We start from the raw sequence: 18362 nt of genomic DNA, 5'->3' as shown, positions 1-18362 counted from the left end.
AAAAAAAAACGCCGTGGTTGCTCAGTGGCTATAATGTTAGGCTGCTGAGCACGAGGTCGCGGGATCGAATCCCGGCCACGGCGGCCGCATTTCGATGGGGGCGAAATGCGCAAACAGATTCGACCCGTGTACTTAGATTTAGGTGCACGTTAAAGAACCCCAGGTGGTCACAATTTCCGGAGTCCTGCACTACAGCGTACCTCATAATCAGAAAGTGGTTTTGGCACGTAAAACCCCATAATTAAAGAAGGGAGAAATGCTATGAAAGGGGGACACTATGAAAGCGCCAGTACAGGATAGATTCTTTCTCCGAGTTTCTGCACTTTGGCTCTGTCCACTCAACCCGTAAAAAATCAACTGCTTATGCATATATTCAAACATATTGTGCAGTGATTCCAGCATTCATGGAACAATGCCTGATATGAAAAGCAAGAGTGAATTTTAACTAATGCAGGACGCCAAATTATGTCAGGCAAAAATAATCATCTATGTGTGCTGGAGCTGGGACTAATGGCAGAATAAGTTTGCTGCAATTCTTATTTTCATCCAAAAGAAGGAGCAGTGTTACCTCTTGTAAAAAAGTGAGTGACAAGGATACAAGCTGATGTCAAGTTGAGAAAGGTTGTTCATACCCCCCTGTCTTAGATCACTACAGTGACCCTCATAGCCTTGCTTTGCTTTGGGACACTTGGCTGTCAATCTTCATAGGTACCGAGCATGATGTTGTGCGTTGCTTTAGGCCGCTCCCAGAAAGTGGATGGGCGGATGACACTTTATTGGCAATTATTGTCGCATGGGCAATGCAAAAGATGTGGGTTCGGCTCCCACCTACAAGCAAGTTGTCTTTTTGTCCACTTTCATTCATATACCTTTGTTTTATTTCTATGTTTCAATTATCAATAACAGGTAATTTCGACTATGCTGGTTTCATTGTCTATTTCTTCGTATAGTTCTGACTAACAAGAAATTAAGGTCCTCTAAGATTCCCTGAAGAGGGGAATACCGTCAGTCTGCTAGAGCCAGGCACTCATGAGTGTACTGAACACACTTGCAAGAAATTCAAGCAGAAATATGGTTCCTTTTTTCACATTGCCTGTTCCTTGATTTATTGTTCAAAACATCTCCCTATTTAGGTCATGGCTCATCCTTTGGAAGTGAATTTCTGCGTTCATTCAGCCTTTGTTGCAGAATTCTCACTCTCAACTTAGTCCAAAGTTGCTCTATCATGTCAAGATCTCGAATTGCATTGGATCACTCTAACCATTTCTATTTTATTAATGCATTTATATTTTTCAGTCCTCGTGTAATTTTCCACATCTCATGTATGTTCTGGGAAGTCTGTGCTTTGTGAATACAGCTGTACCTGCTCTGAACCTAAGTTTTCAGTGTGCTAGACTCTATGTGATGTTCAAAGCTTGGTGAACCGTTTGATGATCCAAAAGGGGTATCCCGTAAGTGTCCACCTAATGGACATATCCATTTCACCCGCAGTTGAAGTTCTGATCGGCTGGTTTGGGTCATGAGCACGACCTACTGAACTACAGACCTGCACAGATCTGTAGTTCAGTAGGTCAACTACAGACCTGCACAGACCTGCACTCCACCTGGTCTAGTTCAACTGTTGACGCTTGGGATAGCACGTACAGGCAGAGTGGCGCTAGTTATAACCTGTTTGCTGTCGTCTGCTTCTGTGATCTGTTCCAATGCTTGTGCTGCCATTTCGCCAGGCACAAAGAGTATGTATTAGTGGTGAATGAATGAATTCACAAATATAAAAGGAAAACAGAATTTGTGAATGTTTTGAGTTTGAATAGTGACATTAGAGGAGGAGCAGTGGTGCAAGAAAGGTAAATAATGAGCATTGGTGGCAGCTGCAATGCTAGGTGGCATAACATTCCCTGTCCTAGCCTCCGTAAGAGTCTGAAAAAAAAAAGTTGCTTTAAAGGATTCATAGGACAAGCTAGCTTTCTTGAGTTCATTACAGATAGCTTAATGTCAGAGATGACATTAGAATTTACTGCTGTCTGCCGTGATGAAAGGCAGGATAAAGGTTTTCACAAGTAATTCCTGCGCCTGATGTACGTGTGCAAGAAATTTATCACGTCGGTTTTAAGGAAAGGTGAGATAGATTTTTGTTAATATTGCTTGATGTCTAGGCGAGTTGAAAGCTTGCAACAGGGGTCCCAGTGCTTTAATATGTGCTGCACTGCAGGCCTTGTGTCACGAAACTCCTAAATTGCAAAGATAGCTTTTCTGCTTGGTACGGTGGCAGCATAATGGTGGTGCGAAAGGTTTATATGCAGTGAATTCGAACACGTATGTGTAAATTCTCTTTTTGAACTCGGGACACTCTGCCTGGCAGCATTTAAGAGTTAAAATGAGTGGTTGCCATTCTGTCGTTGAGTTATGGTGGTTCCCAGTATCAAAAAAAAAAAAAAAAGCTAACTTTACGATGTATACAGTGAAACTGTTGTGAACTTTACAAACTCTACAAACAATGTGACTTAATGTGCAAGATAAGTTCAGTTTGCTACTGTGTGAAAAGGCGATGGGAGCGGCTATTTAATGCCATTTTAGAGAGCAGCGGACTGCATGCACGGACATTTTTCAGGTTAGGGTAGTTAACTTTGGAGCCAAGTGACCAATCAAAGCCTTGTGACATCGCTGTCGCTGTATTTGCAAAAATAATCAACTATGCAAGTACTCCGTCACAACACAACAGGCGCCGTTCTAATTACAATGCTGCCCCAGTGAACTGTATACTAGCAGACAAACAGGTCATAAAAGCGACACCAATGGTCAACGGTTGAATGAGAGCAGGCACAGGCGACTCCCATAGAAGTTGGTTATCTGTGCAAGTCTGGGGGGAGTTCCAGTAGGGCATGCGCATGAGGAGACAGGTGCTCTCAGCCATTCAGCAGTAGACGAAATGGACATGGCCACTAGGTGGACACTTACATTATACCCGCCCCCTGGAGTGTTGATTTACCAAAAGGAGAGGGGGGCCACATTTTTTTTTTTAAAATTTGTTTACTTACAGTAGTGTAGGTAAATGCACACAGTTGACTTGCACATTGACATAGACATTTCCATTGTCGCATGACAGCCCACACAGAGTCTTTAGCAGCTGACAAAATGTGCAAAACATTTGGAACTTTCAGTGTGGCACCGGCACTATTTTGTGTACCACATCTCTAGATGGACAGTCCTTACAGGTTGTTAGGAAAATGCTTTGGGCTCACAAAATTCTTTTTGATGGAGAGGGTGATGTTTTAGGAAAAGATCTAATCAGCTACAAGTAATAATGTTTGAAAGGGAATATAGGTGCCATCCACCCTACATTAGCACATAGCTAAACAGGAAATTTTAGTAGGTTTTTCAGAAAGAAACTTCGGTGTCAGAAGGTTTTCATAGGAGCTTCATGATACTGTCAGGTGTGTGACAATTTTCCTTTCATGAATACTCCTGCACCCTGTGGATTTCTGCAGAACTTATTTGCTGAGTATTACCGTGGGCACCAAATGATACACAAAATTGCAAATAATATTGAGGTTCTTGAAGTTCTCATGCAGTGCCATAGCACATTGAAATAACGCTCTGATTGACATGACGGGGGTTTAGGTTACATATTTGGCTCCGTACAGTTTAAAGTTGACATTACAGTAAAAAAAATGAGGTAATTATATTGTGTGTGTGTGCTTTTAGTCATTGCACTCTGCATGTAGCTTCAAGTCTATATTTGGTGGTGTAAAGCCAAAAGCAAGTAATCAAAATCAATTGCTATATTCTCTATAGAAACATACTGAACTGATGAGGTTTGCCCGTGTTATGCTTTCATAGCATGACAGACAGCTGCAGCTGTAACTTTTCATTGCACATTGGTTGTCCTATTTTTCAAGCTGAAAGAATTGTAAGCTTAGAAAAGTAATTATAAGTATAGTTGCTAGGCTATTCGTGCATTTACATCATTGTTTCCTCTTTTTATGTAAAGGGACAACTATTGCTGGTATTGACATTTTTATATCTGTGGGTCATCTGTCAAACATAGATCAAATGACCGTCGCATCAGTGGATCTTGTTACTACAATTGTACATCTTACCAATGAAAGCTCGCTTATTGTTTCACAGGCAGGTTACGTATTGTGTATAATATGACTTAAAGGGGCAGACAACCGCTCAGAACATGGATTGAGATAACCCTGCTGATGGAAAGATTGCCTATCTTAGTGGCTAAAATGAGCCATGGTGGTCTCACTAAATGTGCATTTATATTTTTAATGTTTCACTAAAAGTCGTGAAAAATTACCATTGGCGCCCCGTGAGGCAAAAACATGATGCATAAGAGGCATGACATGTGACCTTCTATTACTGTACATGGTTCCTAGTCTATTTGTTACTATTCAGATGCAGTACACTTTTTTTTGTTATAAGATTTTTCTAACTTACAATGTGCAGATAGGCATTTATTTATAGTGAGTAGAAAAGTGGCGTTGCCTTAGCCTTCGTTTTCGATGAGTTGGCTTGGCTCGTTAATTGACAGAACGTCGACGGGGGCCAGCCACCCATGACGTAGGCATGCACTTCGTGAAAAACATGGTACAAATATAAGAAATGTCTATACAAGAATGTGAACTGATTGTACCAGCCATGGGCGGAAGGTTTTTATTTTTCCGGGGAGGGGGGACCAGCTTTTCGAACCCCATATCTATATGTGTTTGTGTACGCATGTGTATTTCTTGCACTTGAAGAAACTTCGTGTGATCTCGAAGAATTGTTCACTGAAGTGACGGCCTTATATGAGTATATACAAGACCTCATAGGAGGAGACAGTTCAGTTTCGCAGCCCGAGTCCTCTCGCACCACCAAGAATCTGGCGTCTCTCGAAGGTGTAATCTTCCTTTGTGTAATTGTTGTGTACTTCACTACCACTAATACTGCTTTGCCTTTACGGAGAAACTGCAGGCTCTCTCTCTCTCTCTCACTAGTTTTTTTCTTGAGTACAAGCACTACTGCACATTACTGCTGTTGATTCTGATTTCGAGTGGATCTGGCTTGGCTTCATTTCGGTTACTGATAGAACCATAGATGGTGTCCCTACTATCACGCAACGAGACTTCAAATAAAAAGAGTAATTGCGTTACTCGAAGAAAACCTAGTGCATATTGTTTTCAGTAGAGGGGAGTAGCCACCAGTATTTATTTCATTACTAATATTTAATTACGTAAATGCAATTAATTATCTAAATCGAGAAGTAGTGTCCTGATTATCATAGTGTGAGGAGTGTGTAGGCACCCCCAAATGACATCTAGCTGGTGCTTTCAACGACGTACTAGTTGCATACAATTTTTTCTGTCTGGTAAAGAAACCCCACAAAATATGAAAAATACCACGTGACTGTGTTCCCACCTGCACCATAAAGCAACATCCTCAAATAAGTTTATTGAAAGCTACTGCTTTGCCTGTCACAAACCTGAAGAGACAGTGCATCACTTTGGTAATGGTACGGAAGGAGCACCAACAGCAGGTTTCGCGGCTTCGAAGCTATTCCTTCCTTTCATTTCTATGTCACACTTATTATCCGGCTCTCAAGGCCAACTGATCATAAAAGCCCCTTGATAACGCAGCCTAAGCGCTGCCCTGACCACGCACGAAATGTAAGAAGCAATGTTATAGGCATAGAATGTTTCAAAATCCCGGCTCTGGTCGCACCACATCTATGATATGGCTATATTTCGTGCCAGAAACTTGCTTCGGACCGCAGCGAAATTAAAGTGATGGTTTTATTTTTCATGAGAGTGTATACCTGCTGCAAAAACAGGTTCGTGGCGAAAAAATAAAACAGACATAAGCAGATCCAGAAGCGACCCACGTGTAGCGAAAAGGCAAAACCAATGTGTTCAAGAAAATAAATGTACGTACGTCTAAATTAGCCGAATTTGGCACTCGAGACGTCTGCTCGAAAAAAATAAACATAAGATTTCAGTGTGTCCTTATCCATGAATTCGTAAGCGCCGTTGAACTCCAGCTGCTGCCTAGAGGACGTGCTTGAATAGGTCTCCTTTTGCAGCCACGCAGTACTGAGTCCGCTTTATCACATGTTTAGCGGCTTTCTTGATGACCGACGTTTAAATTCTACGGCAGACATCCGCTAATCTTGCCTTGAGCACGTCTGACGTCATTGTCTCGATCATATAAACACGAACCCAAAGTGGCGAGAGGTCAGGTCATAGAGTTATTTCCTACAAGAATTACAATTTTTGTAGGAAACTCTATGGGTGCCGGGGCTTTCGCCGGTTGATTTGTGTACCTGCGCCCAGTTGAGTGCGCGTCAGTTGCGCGTTTCGCGGATCGTGAGTCATTATTAATGGCTTCTCCGGTGCAGATGTTTCCAGACGCCCTGACGCACTCAATGACTACTGGATGAGCAGGCCCGGGTCCGCTGTTGTGCAAACAGTGCGGCCGGTAAAGGCACGCTGAGTTCCTTTTACCGACACGGATGCCTTGGAGTTTGTTGTCGCTGATTTCTGCACTTGGAGCTCGCTTTTTGCATTCTTTTTAAACATTATTTATATATTTCGCCTACTTAAGAAGAAGTCTTCGAGTGCAGACTTCCGAAAACGTGCTCGACCGCGCCGGCTTTCTCAAACTGGGTACTCTTCTTTACATTGACATCTACAGACACAGATCGTTGTTAGCGTGAAATATTGTGCAAAACATCCATATTTGCGCATATGTGCCGCCTTTTTCCACCTTGAGACGAGTCAATATGAGCGGCCGAACCACTTCAACGGCAACTGTGATCCAGATAAAAAAATACAGGTGTTTATTTCTGATTCTCGCTTTTCCTTAACTCCATCATATGCGTGTGCCATAAAACATTATTAGATAAAGCTGTGCTCGCATAAAATAAGTACTCATCTTGAGGCCGTGTTCTTTCGCGAAAACGCGGATACCATCACTGACACCGTTGGTGTAACTGAGCGAGACGGTTGTTTATGCTGCTGTATACCGAATGCACCGTCTCTTAATTGTTTCCTGTTTGACACAGAGGTAAGCAGTACATCTCCGGTATTGAGAAATGTGTCAGCGTAACAACACGTACAGACCCACCCATCTACGTAGCGAATGCGACTGGCAGCCGGGTGCGGTGACGTAGTACGTACAGTACATGTTGGCACAGCGCTGTGTCGCCACTTATTGTGTACACGCCGTGCGAAGTGTAGTTTATTTCAAATAGCTAAGGACAGAACTGAACTATAAAAGCAGTTTCCTTCGTCCTAACTGCTTACATTTCAGTAATCTTCGCTGAACAGGCTCAACCTTGGCTCAAACTTCATGTACGCTACGCACGTTTTCGGCACCGCATCGACGTCGAGCTACGAGTGGAGTTTCAATGCGGGAGTGTCATGTACCGTGAGCAGCGAGCACGAGCATCGCCACAGAACACCTTTATAAAGTTCGCAGCGCGCGTCCGAGCGGTTTTTTTTTTGTTTTTTTTTTCGGGGGACATCCCGGCGTGCGGCGACGCGCGGGACCCATCCAAAACGTTTCGAGACTAATCCGCTAGGGCAGGGCGCATGCGCCGTGGCGCCATTATAAAAGGCGGAGTGCGCATGAAAAGTCGCATCCAGCCAGTTTCCTGTTCGGCTGCTGCTCTGTGCTGGTGCCCCATCTTGCTGATACCACAGAAGTGGAAGACATGACAGCGAGACTTTGCTGAGAAACTCATCCACCACTCCTTCAGTGATTTCGTCTACGTAACACATGTCCAGTCAGTGTGCGATTGAAGAAGATGGGATCGATTATAGCACCGGCGTAAATGCCGCACCACACATTGAACGGCCACTGGTAGTAGTGCCAATTGCACTTTACCCAGTGTGCATTGTAGTCACTCCAATAGTGCAAATTATGCCAATTTACCTGGGCATTTCTGCAAAAATTGGCCTCGTCTGTGCACGTGATGTTGCTCAAAAAGTCCGGTGACCCATGGGCTTATGTGAGGACCTAATTCGAGAAATCTAGATGGTACCACAGGCTTCCAAGCATCGGTGCTGGCTAAGGTGGTACGGGTGAAAGGCCAAGTCATTTAGAATCCTCCAAACTGATCACTTGGAAATTGGTACCTGGGTGGCCACGTCCCGCACGCTAGTATGAGGGTTTGAGGTCATAAATGCTAGAGCATTCGTGTGTAGCCTAGGACTCAAAGATGGAGTCCTCCGCCGCTGTTTCTGGAAGCTGCCAGTTTGTCTCAGGTCTTCATAATTTATGATGATAGTCAATGCGTTTTGTCTACTGCCACACTTCCATGACTGATATTTATTTGCGGCCTTCCTCTTGTTGCCATTTGCAGCTCCCAAGGCTAGAATCATTTTTTCCTTCAGCTCATTAGAAACATGGCGACTAGGATGAAACAAAACGCACCTTTAAACCTTTGCACTGACGTTGTTAATATGCTGTTGTAGTGATAGATTTTGTGGTGAAAAACAAAACAACAACAACAAAAAACATTCGTGCACTTTATCTACGCTGAGACAACAGCTATCACAGCTTGTTTCCAACTAACACAAAACGCATTGTGTTACTTCACCCGAGGCATGGCAGGTAAGGCACTAGCTCGATCTCAATGTTTTTTATTTATTCATTTCGTTCCGGCTAATTCAGAGGGAGCCCGTTCGAGGGCGCTGCTTTAGGATGTGCTTCGGAACACAGTCATATGCTATTTTTCATATTTCGCAGGGTGTATTTATCAGCTGGAAAAAATTAGTACCTAGGTGTCCCTTGGCTGTGCCTACAAGTGCCTCGTTGACACTTTGGTAATTAGGACAGTACGTCTCAAGTTACATAATTTATTACAATTACCCAATTGAATCTCACTAACAAAAAAATTACTGGCAGCTACTCCAATGTACTGGAAACAATATGCACTAGGTATTTTTTGAGTAATCCAATTGCTCTTGTTTAAAATCTTAGTGAATAATAGTTAATTGGGACATCCTGTGTATATTTATGAGTTCTGCATGCAAGTGAAGATGTTTCCATCCCTAATAAGTGTGTAAATTATTAGAAAACTTAATTTTTTCTATATTGAGTAGTTAGCATTGCTTACTGGAAAGAGAAGCACTACTGAGACACATATCATTCACGTGATTTTCACACGTCATTGATAAAACCTGCTCTGCCAAAAGGGTCACTGAAGTCTAAGTTTTTTTTTATTTTTTTTTTCAGAGTCAAAAAACCAATTTGAAGCAAGGTGAACATGCAGCAACATATTCATTCTCTAGACATAGGCTATCCAAGCCTTTAGAAATAATTGTTAATTGGCTACTTTCATCTCATTCAAATAGATAGTAAACTCTCTCCTGTGTATGTATTTAAATATAGTGTGTATGTACATGGTGTTTACAATGGAAATTTAGAACAATCTTGAAGTGAGAAAATACAGATGAGGCAGCCGCCGCTGATGCTTTTAATGCGCTTGTCCTCCTATTGTCAGGATTTGCAGAAATGAAGTGAAATGATGAATTAGAAGCCATGCATGTCTGCACCAACAGTGATGCAATGAGCTATTAGCCACAATAAAGTTTTAGGTGAAAATGTCGAGGCAAGTCAAAAGAAACCTCCCATCATTTGGGTGACTGAACTCTGGTAATGGCACTTTAGGTGTGCATGGGGGGGAAAGTAGCATTTGGCATCGCCGGAAGGGGGGGGGGGGGGCAGAAAACTCCAGAGTGGGCTCAAGCCCTGGAGCCCACCATAGTCTGCGCCTATGGTACCAGCTTTTTATTTTCAAATGTGGTTAATTAATTAGTATTTATGGCGCAAGGGCTACAACGGCCAAAGAGCGCCAGCAACTATGTTATTTGCATGCAAGTGAAGATGTTTCCATCCCTAATAAGTTTCAAATGTGGTTGAAAAGGTAAATATGTAGGTGGTTAATCACAGTTACACTCATTCCCGTGAAGGCACAACGATGGGCGGTTTTCGAAATTTGCAAGGCAGGCCATCAACATTGTTCTCACTTCTCAACGTTGCTGGAGGAGGAACTCTTACTTTTTTAGAGGTAGCTCAGATAAAAAAATGGCTGTGGCTTAGGTAAGGTTAAGCCCAGGATGCGAAGCATACTAGCCTTTATTTTAGTTGTTGAACCACTGTTTAGCTTGGTGAACTGCTGTTGCTTGGCTATATTTGGTTCGGCTAGACGAAGAAACAACTCATGCGTTACTCTGCTTCGCCTTGCCCCGCATTGGACGCGGTGAGCGTCGAGCAACGCAGCGTTCGGCGCGGCAACGAAATGTGCGCCTGAGCAAGCGACGCACGCCTGAGCCTTAGAAACAGCTCGTTTCTAAGGCAACACCGCATTCACTAGAGGCGCTTTTGTACCGCTTTGAAGCATCGTACTCGTGGCTCAGTGGTAGCGTCTCCGTCTCACACTCCGGAGACCCTGGTTCGATTCCCACCCAGCCCATCTTGCAAGAGTTGAGCCAAAGCCACGTCTCCTCTGTCGTGACGTCACGGTGTCACGTGGTATTCAAGGCGCCGCCTGAGGAGCCGCGGCGCCTGAGGAGCTGGGTTGAGCTCTCGTAATATGCTTCGCATAAAAATTCTGCTTACAATCTATCCACACGTTTTTGGAAGTAACCACTGCTGGTGTAAATACTACCCAGGGTGAACTTCGCATTGCACCATAGAAAACAAGGTCCCTAAATATCTATTGTCAGTACCTTCAAGGCAAAGCCAGAATAATGTGATGGTTACCTTCAAATTCTCTTTCTTTTCATACATCATCAGTGGCCAAAATGTAACTTTGCCTGCGCTATCCCTGGGATTTGCTGGTCAGAGTAGTGGATGACAAAAAAAAAAGAATAAAATCGAGCTAGAGGAATTGCTACATTATACCGGCACCTTTTTCCTAATTCGCAAGTGTGCTTCTCTGCACTGTACATTTCCCCAACTAATGGCGGCACTAGTCATGGTTCAAATGAAGACAAATTGCTAGCTACATACTCCGGGGCTTGTCATTTCATCATGAGAGTTGGGTCTATATTTTTCATGTCAGAATGCAAACAAACTGTGCTTGTACATGCTGTATAAAATTATGACTATGCCACCATTAGTTGGGCAAACTGCCTCGCAGGGAAGCTAGCTTTACAATTATGAAAAGGTTCTCGTGCATATTGCTCACACTATTTCATTTTGAGGTTCCTCTTTAGGAAATGCTTCCTATGCTTTGCTGCTAGAGCCTAAATTGAACACTTCAGAAATATCTGTGAAAGCTCTGCCACTCAGGTCACATTGCCAGATACAGGTATTCGACAGTCATTGAGTGATTGACATGTCATTGATTGGATAAAATAGTTTGGAATGAGACCTGTATTTATGGCCAAAAGTGCTAAGATGAAAAAAAAAGAGAAGGACGTAGGCCACCCATGTTATGGTGACACTGAAGCATTCAGTATGCATGAGTACCAAGAACTCTTATCAGATAAGCTCAGTGCGGTAAATTTCCCTGCCCAATATTTACGTTAATGCATATCAACTTACTGTAATAATGTAATGGGAGCAGTAAGCTGCCATATGATGGCATGTGCCTTCAATCAAACTCTGTTGTGCACATCTTCCTTGCTGGTTGCTGCCTTTAGGAATAATCACACAGCCAGTGACTGTGCTAAGTAGGTACAATGCCATGCACATCTTCACATGGCCTCTGAACACAGTCATAAGCTGGAAAAATTTTTACAAAAGCAATGCCAAGCTTGGTTTTTGCTTCAGTGCTACTCTGAACCTCTGAGTATCTGTAGTCACTTTGTGCTTCTGTTGGTGCTCAAGTTATTATTTTCAGTGTAAAAAAATTTTTGACAAATCAGTTTTCTGAAACCCCGCAAGGTGGAAGAAGGTTCATAAGAGGGAGAATTGTCTCCCATCCGTTTGTAGGACGAATTTTTTTGACTGCAAAGCTTTGTTGCTGCGAAATCTGTATCGGTTTCCTTTTTAGCTTCATATTACAAATTGTGGATGACAAAGAAAACACTTGTTAAAGCTTCATGAAAGTGCCAGCCAAATTCACTGCACTACCCTGCAAAAATTTTCACCATGGCATAAAAACATTTTTTTCTAGAAATGCACTGAACTAGAAAAAAACAAAAGCCTTCAATAATGTGGCCGTTTCATCCTCTGTTCTGCAGTTTCTATAGGTAGTCATAAGCTTATTCCAACAAAGCCCAATGTATCTTTTTTGATATGCTGAGTTTGTTGCCTCAAAATGCTGATCTAAGCATGGGACTAATGTAAAAGCCATAGTACCGTTTTTGACATACTGGAGTGAAGTTTCTGTTGTGTTCAGCTCAGCGAACCAATTACTTATTAATTACTGTATTTTTTATATGCTAATGCATTTTTTATTAATGTACTCTCCATGGCCAAGTGATCAAGTTGTTTCCTTTAATATGGAATTGTATTTGGACTTTCAGATTTACTGGCAGAGAGTGCAGGCTTGTTGCAATCTGTGCAAACTGATAATTTAAGTTACATAATGTTATGGCTGGTGCAATCTCGTAATCTTGCAGCTTAGCACTTTCACTTTCTTAGTCTTATCATGATTTGTTGTCCTCCATATTGTCAGGTGGTATAGTGACAGTAAAGAACACAGTAGCAATACTGTGAAGGACGAAACTAACTTTGTTGGGCAAACCTGTGCCCACAAAAACAGGCTATGCTCAAAGAATGGCAACAGCGGGGAACACAGTCGGCGATCGTCGAAATCTGATAAGCGAGTCAAGTGCGTTGGCTTTTATACATGAGCCGTCGAACGTTCCAGAGTAATTGCTAGTGCTGGGGTGTCTTCCATAAAGTTCTACACCATTCGCATCGCGCATATATGCAATTACCCGCCGTGGTTGCTCAGTGGCTATGGTGTTGGACTGCTGAGCACGAGGTCACGGGATCGAATCCCAGCCACGGCGGCCGTATTTCGGTGGGGGTGAAATGCGAAAACACCCGTGTACTTAGATTTAGGTGCACGTTAAAGAACCCCAGGTGGTCGAAATTTCTGGAGTCCTCCACTACGGCGTGCCTCATAATCGGAAAGTGGTTTTGGCACGTAAAACCCCATAATTTAATACATGCAATCAGATTACACAAGGTTCGGTGACAACAGACAGCGGATAGAACCATCGATAACTTTTGAGAAACTTCCTATACATGCCGGCGCGCCCTGCGCTGTGTAATAACATTTGTTAGGCGGTGAAATGTGGTCACCCGATAAAGATAAACAAGTACACGTTTCAATACGTCTCATGCTTGTTTATGTCATTAACAACTTGTACAAATGCTCTTGTCCATCTTCTGTGCGACACTTGTTAAAATAAACGTTTGCTGGCAGTAGGCACTTTGTCTACGTCTTTAACTGTCCCTGTGTATTTCTGTGCACTTAAAGGCTAAAATAGAACTTCTAGATCATAAAGCGCTTTGCTTGAAATTAAAGTACAAATAATTTCGCTGTGTAAGATACTTTAAAGGTGCCCAATTAATTCTTTTTCTAAGCCACTATATTTGACTATCCCTAAGACACACATATGCACTATAATACATATGTGCCTTACACACACGCATACTTTCTGCCAGGAAAGTTATCAGGCCAACAGCCTGAATGATTTGGCCTACGAAAACATATTGCCAAATGGGAAGAGCTGCACGTCGGAGTGTAAACATCTTAAACCACTACTTGCACAAGTAACTGGGGCCATTTAACTGCTGGAGAGTACAGTACAACCACATGTCTTTATGTCTAGTTTGCTTGAAAGTGGTTTTGCTTGGACACTTACACCAGATGACATGAGTACAAACACATACACATTGTTGTGGGGACGTCTCACTGTGGTATAACACTGCTCTATAGATGATGACGGGATCACTGATGGAGTTCCAATTGCTTTATGGTCTTCTGGCTTTATTGTGACAGCGCATCTTTTCTCTTTATTATTTTTTATTATTTACAGATACTGCTGTCTCAATACATGAGACATAGCAGGAGTGGATACACCAGACACTAGATCAAAACAACATACAATGAATTTGAAACGTAATTACAAAATGTGGTCAGACAATTTTTCAAAAACCCTTCTTCCCGCAAGGAACCAGCTAGGTTGTTCCAAATTTCAACAGTGCTTGGAAAAACGAATACTTAAAACAATTTACAAAAGACTGGAAAGCAACAATATTAAGTGGGTCTGAACGGCACGTGACACGCCCAGTGGGATGACTGAAGGAAATCGGGGCATGAATGCAACTTTGGCCATGTACAATCTTATGTAGCAAAAGGATACATTCAAGTGTGCGTCGATGAGCCAAGGGTTCTATTAATAATGCGCATGCGTGAGATGAGGGAGAAAAGTTGCGGTCATATCGGCGAAAAATGAACCGTATTGCTTTCTTTTGTATGGCTTCAAGCTTACTAATCCACTGCAGGGTATGGTGCCCATACCACTGAGGTGTACTCTAGTAATGTTCTGACGAGGGATTTATATGCTGTTAATTTGCAGTCCTTAGTAGAGCACTTGAGGGTTTGCTTCAAATATCCCAGTTTCCTAAGTGCCCTAGCGCAAATTGTTTCAATATGAAGGTGCCATTTTAAGTTTTGAGTGAAGGTAACTCCAAGGTATTGGAAGGTATTCATAGAATTTAGGTAGTGCCCATTGCAACTATAACTGAAACTTAACGGCTGCTTTTTATTAGTGAAAGTCATTTGTACAGTTTTTTTGTAATTAATACTCATTTGCCACGCGTTGCTCCAACCACAACAGGATGAAAATACATTGCTAAGAATCTCTTGATCTCGTCTGTTAGTTACTCTGGTATAGAGCACGCAGTCGTCAGCGTACAATCGCAGTTTCACTGGTGTGTCCCTGTGTGACATCATTAATATAAATAATGAACAGCAGGGGCCCAAGGACTGAGCCCTGCGGTACCCTGGAAGTAACTGTGGCCGAAGATGACTGCGCATGATTAAAAGTAACATACTGAGATCTTAAATGTAGCCAATCAGCTATCCAGCCGAGTATTTTGTCATTGTTAATAATTTTACTGATCCTAAGAAGAAGTTTTCTGTGGCACACCTTATCAAACACTTTGCTATAATCTATGAATATGGCACCAACCTGACCTCGATTATTTAGAGCCAAAGCGATGTCATGAGTGAATTCAATGAGTTGAGTAGTTGTAGAAAAACCAGAGCGGAAACCATGTTGATTCTGTGACAATATTTTATTAGTAGTGAAATACCGAAGAACATATTTGTGAATAATGTGGTCTAAGAGTTTGCAACAAGTACATGTTAATGAGATAGGCCTGTAGTTGGAAATTAGTTACTTATTACCCGATTTGAACACAGGAATTACATTGGCAATTTTCCAAATGGCCGGTACAGTACATGTCTCTAATGATTTACAAAAAGTTATGGTTAGGTAATGAGCATTCCATTCTGCATAGCGCTTCAGAAACATGTTTACTATCCAGGATCCAGGATGGATTATCGTGGATCATCCTGGATCATCCATTTCCTGGATCATACCATCCGGTCCGGCACCCTTAGTAATGGCGATGTTCAAGAGAAGGTTATAAATATTGGTATAGCTAATTTCAATTCTTGGAAACAGAGCCATTTCCTGGATAATACCTATGTCGGGGTAGGTACCATTGTCATCTTTAAACATAGATTTGAAATAGCCATTAAACGCCTCCGAGATTGTCGAAGGGTCCGAACAGGACACATCATTTATTACGAAGGATGACGGGCAGGAGGTTTATTCTCCAGATACTTGCTGGAGAATAAAATATGATTTGATTTGAGGTAGCAGGGTTGATGGTTTTCCAAAACTTAAGCGGATTATTTTTCATAAGAGAGGATAATGTGGTATTAAAATAGAACTTTCTAGCTTCACTCATTTTGGCTTTTAGTTCAGATTTAAGTAACTTATTTAGGGACTCCCAGTTGTTATTGTGTGCATTCCGTCGTTTTTGCAGTCGTTTAATGCGACGTTTGAGTTGTATAATTGGTCTGGTATACCATGGGTGTGTAGCATAGCGTTTTCTACTCTTTTGAGGAACAAATTGTGCTATACACTCATTAACTATACTATAAAATTGGTTAGTCAACGTATCCACACTGTAGTGTTCACTACAAGACACAAAATCATCAAAACATGACGCAAGTTTAGCAATAATAGAAGTGTCGTCAGCACACTCAAAATTCAGGACAGTTTTAAACGTTGGCCGTACTGGTACACAAGCAACATTTTGATGAACAATAACAGCCTTATGGTCGGAAATTTCATCAACAACACGGCACTGATATCCATTCTTTATGAAGTCATCATTGGCAAAAACAAGATCTAAGGCAGAATCTTCGCGCGTTGTATCAACAACCAGCTGCGATAGTTCGGAAGCTACTGACATGTCAATTAACGAATCACAAATTATCCTATCACAGCCAGTTGATGATAACGAATGCCAATCTATAGCGGGTGCATTAAAGTCACCGGTTAGTACCAGTTTAGAACAGTTAAGCTTTTGTCCGACACTATAATCACTGATAGCCGAAAAAATTTTAGGGGCAGAATTTGGGGGACGGTAGATAGCACCGATAACAATAGCGAGACCATCAAGTTTTAGTTTACACCATATTGATTCAACATTTGGAAGTTGAGCTAGTAAAGAGAATTCAATACCACTTTTTAATAAAAAGTGCTACTCTGCCACCATGGCCAGAAGGCCTGTCTTTTCTTAGAACTGTGTAACCAGGAGGCAAGAACTCATGATCAAGAATGGATTCGTTTAGCCAAGTCTCCCTCACACATATAATTGATGGAATATGACATTCATTTAGCCAGTTAAAGTTTTCAATTTTATTAATGAGGCTGCGTGCGTTTAAATTAAAAAGCGTGAAGCATTGCATTTGAAACTGTCAATCATTGTCTATAGCATTCAAGTGACGGCTTTCTCTAATGATAGCATTCTTGCTATCACCCCAAGAGTACCGAACGTTGTCCACCAACAGATGGTCATAGTGCAGCCAGGCTTTTTGCACATTTTTCTTTATCTCAGCTGAATTCTGCCACAGCTCCTTGCACACCTGCCTCATGCGAACAGAGAAGTCTTCATTTATAAATATTTTTGTGCTCTTCAACTTTCTTGCATTACTTAATATAGCGACCTTAGTTCTAAAATACAGCAACTTAATAATTTCAGGTCTTGGATTATTGCTCTTTCGCATTCCCACCCTATGACAGCGTTCAATATCGCTGCATTTAATTTCTAGTTTCGATGTAATCAGTTCAGTTACCGCTTCCAGCAACTCGTCTGAAGATTCGCGGGAGTTTTCAGCCAGACCGTATATGTAAGTTATTTCTGCAAGGCCTGTTTTCTAAATCGTCATTTTTGCGATACTATTTATTAACGATCTCTCAAAGGTCAGTTACAGCCTTCTCAAGCTCAGATACGCGCAATGCAACACCAGCAATTGGTGCAATAGACTGCTCTATACCAGTTAATCGCTCTTCGAAGGATGCAATCCTAGAGGAAAAACCCGCTAGCTCTTGGCTAATTTTTGTTTGTCCTGAGAGTAATTCGAGCAACATTTTTTCACCATTTGACATTTTGCACCTTCCTTATGTGACTACTTGTCCCCATTGTTTAGCACTAAGCAGGGCTGCCAGTGCTCTTCTTTTGGTGTCATAGTGTGTGTATCTGTTTGGGCATGCATATGCATGTCATGAAAGTCACACACACGTCATTATGTAGTATGTGTGCATTGTCATGTGGGCAACATTGTGGACACAAATAAGCTCCATTTGCATCCGGCCAAGAGTGGTACGAGCAGTTCCAAACTTTTTGTCACAGCAAGCCACAGCTGCTTGTGTTGCTCTGGCCTGATGTGACTCTATCCACATTTCTGCACAATACATACTATGTATACTCATATAAGAACTGCTATTTTTTTCCGAAATTTTCACATCGGGGTAGGTCATTGCTCTCCTAATTTTTCTGGCCTTCCGTAATACCCTTGATTTTCTTGTAAAAAAAGAGCCAACGCTGTTGTTTTCATAACACATATACTTGTTCACGCGAGCATGCCACGCAGCTGGTGCCCGTCTATAGTCCTCACTACTGTCGCTGTCACTGCTGCTCAGATTCAGTTTGGTAGCACACTCATGGGTACAGTTGTTGATATGAGTGATATATGATATATTGCATTACATATGACATTGACATCAAAGCTTTCACAATGATGTTCGAAGATCATGCAGGCCACATGCTCAGAATCCAAGAGCATGCACACAAGCGGTGACACTCTCTTGATTCTTCAAATT

The 18362-nt window shown here is 42.0% G+C and overlaps 2 protein-coding genes across 9 annotated transcripts in view; both read left to right on the top strand.

Annotated features, from left to right (window-relative positions):
* The window catches only part of RpL35 (Ribosomal protein L35), a 343229-nt gene that overhangs the window by 69266 nt on the left and 255601 nt on the right, over window positions 1-18362 (top strand). The gene's annotated exons all lie outside the window — the stretch shown is intronic.
* Window positions 1-18362, top strand: part of LOC139052370 (golgin subfamily A member 1-like) — a 231397-nt gene that overhangs the window by 1948 nt on the left and 211087 nt on the right. The gene's annotated exons all lie outside the window — the stretch shown is intronic.

This window comes from Dermacentor albipictus, unplaced genomic scaffold (genome assembly GCF_038994185.2).
Source record: "Dermacentor albipictus isolate Rhodes 1998 colony unplaced genomic scaffold, USDA_Dalb.pri_finalv2 scaffold_22, whole genome shotgun sequence".
NCBI classification, from domain to species: domain Eukaryota; kingdom Metazoa; phylum Arthropoda; class Arachnida; order Ixodida; family Ixodidae; genus Dermacentor; species Dermacentor albipictus.
Note: the sequence above shows the minus strand (reverse complement) of the source record. Positions and strands in the feature narration are given on the sequence as shown.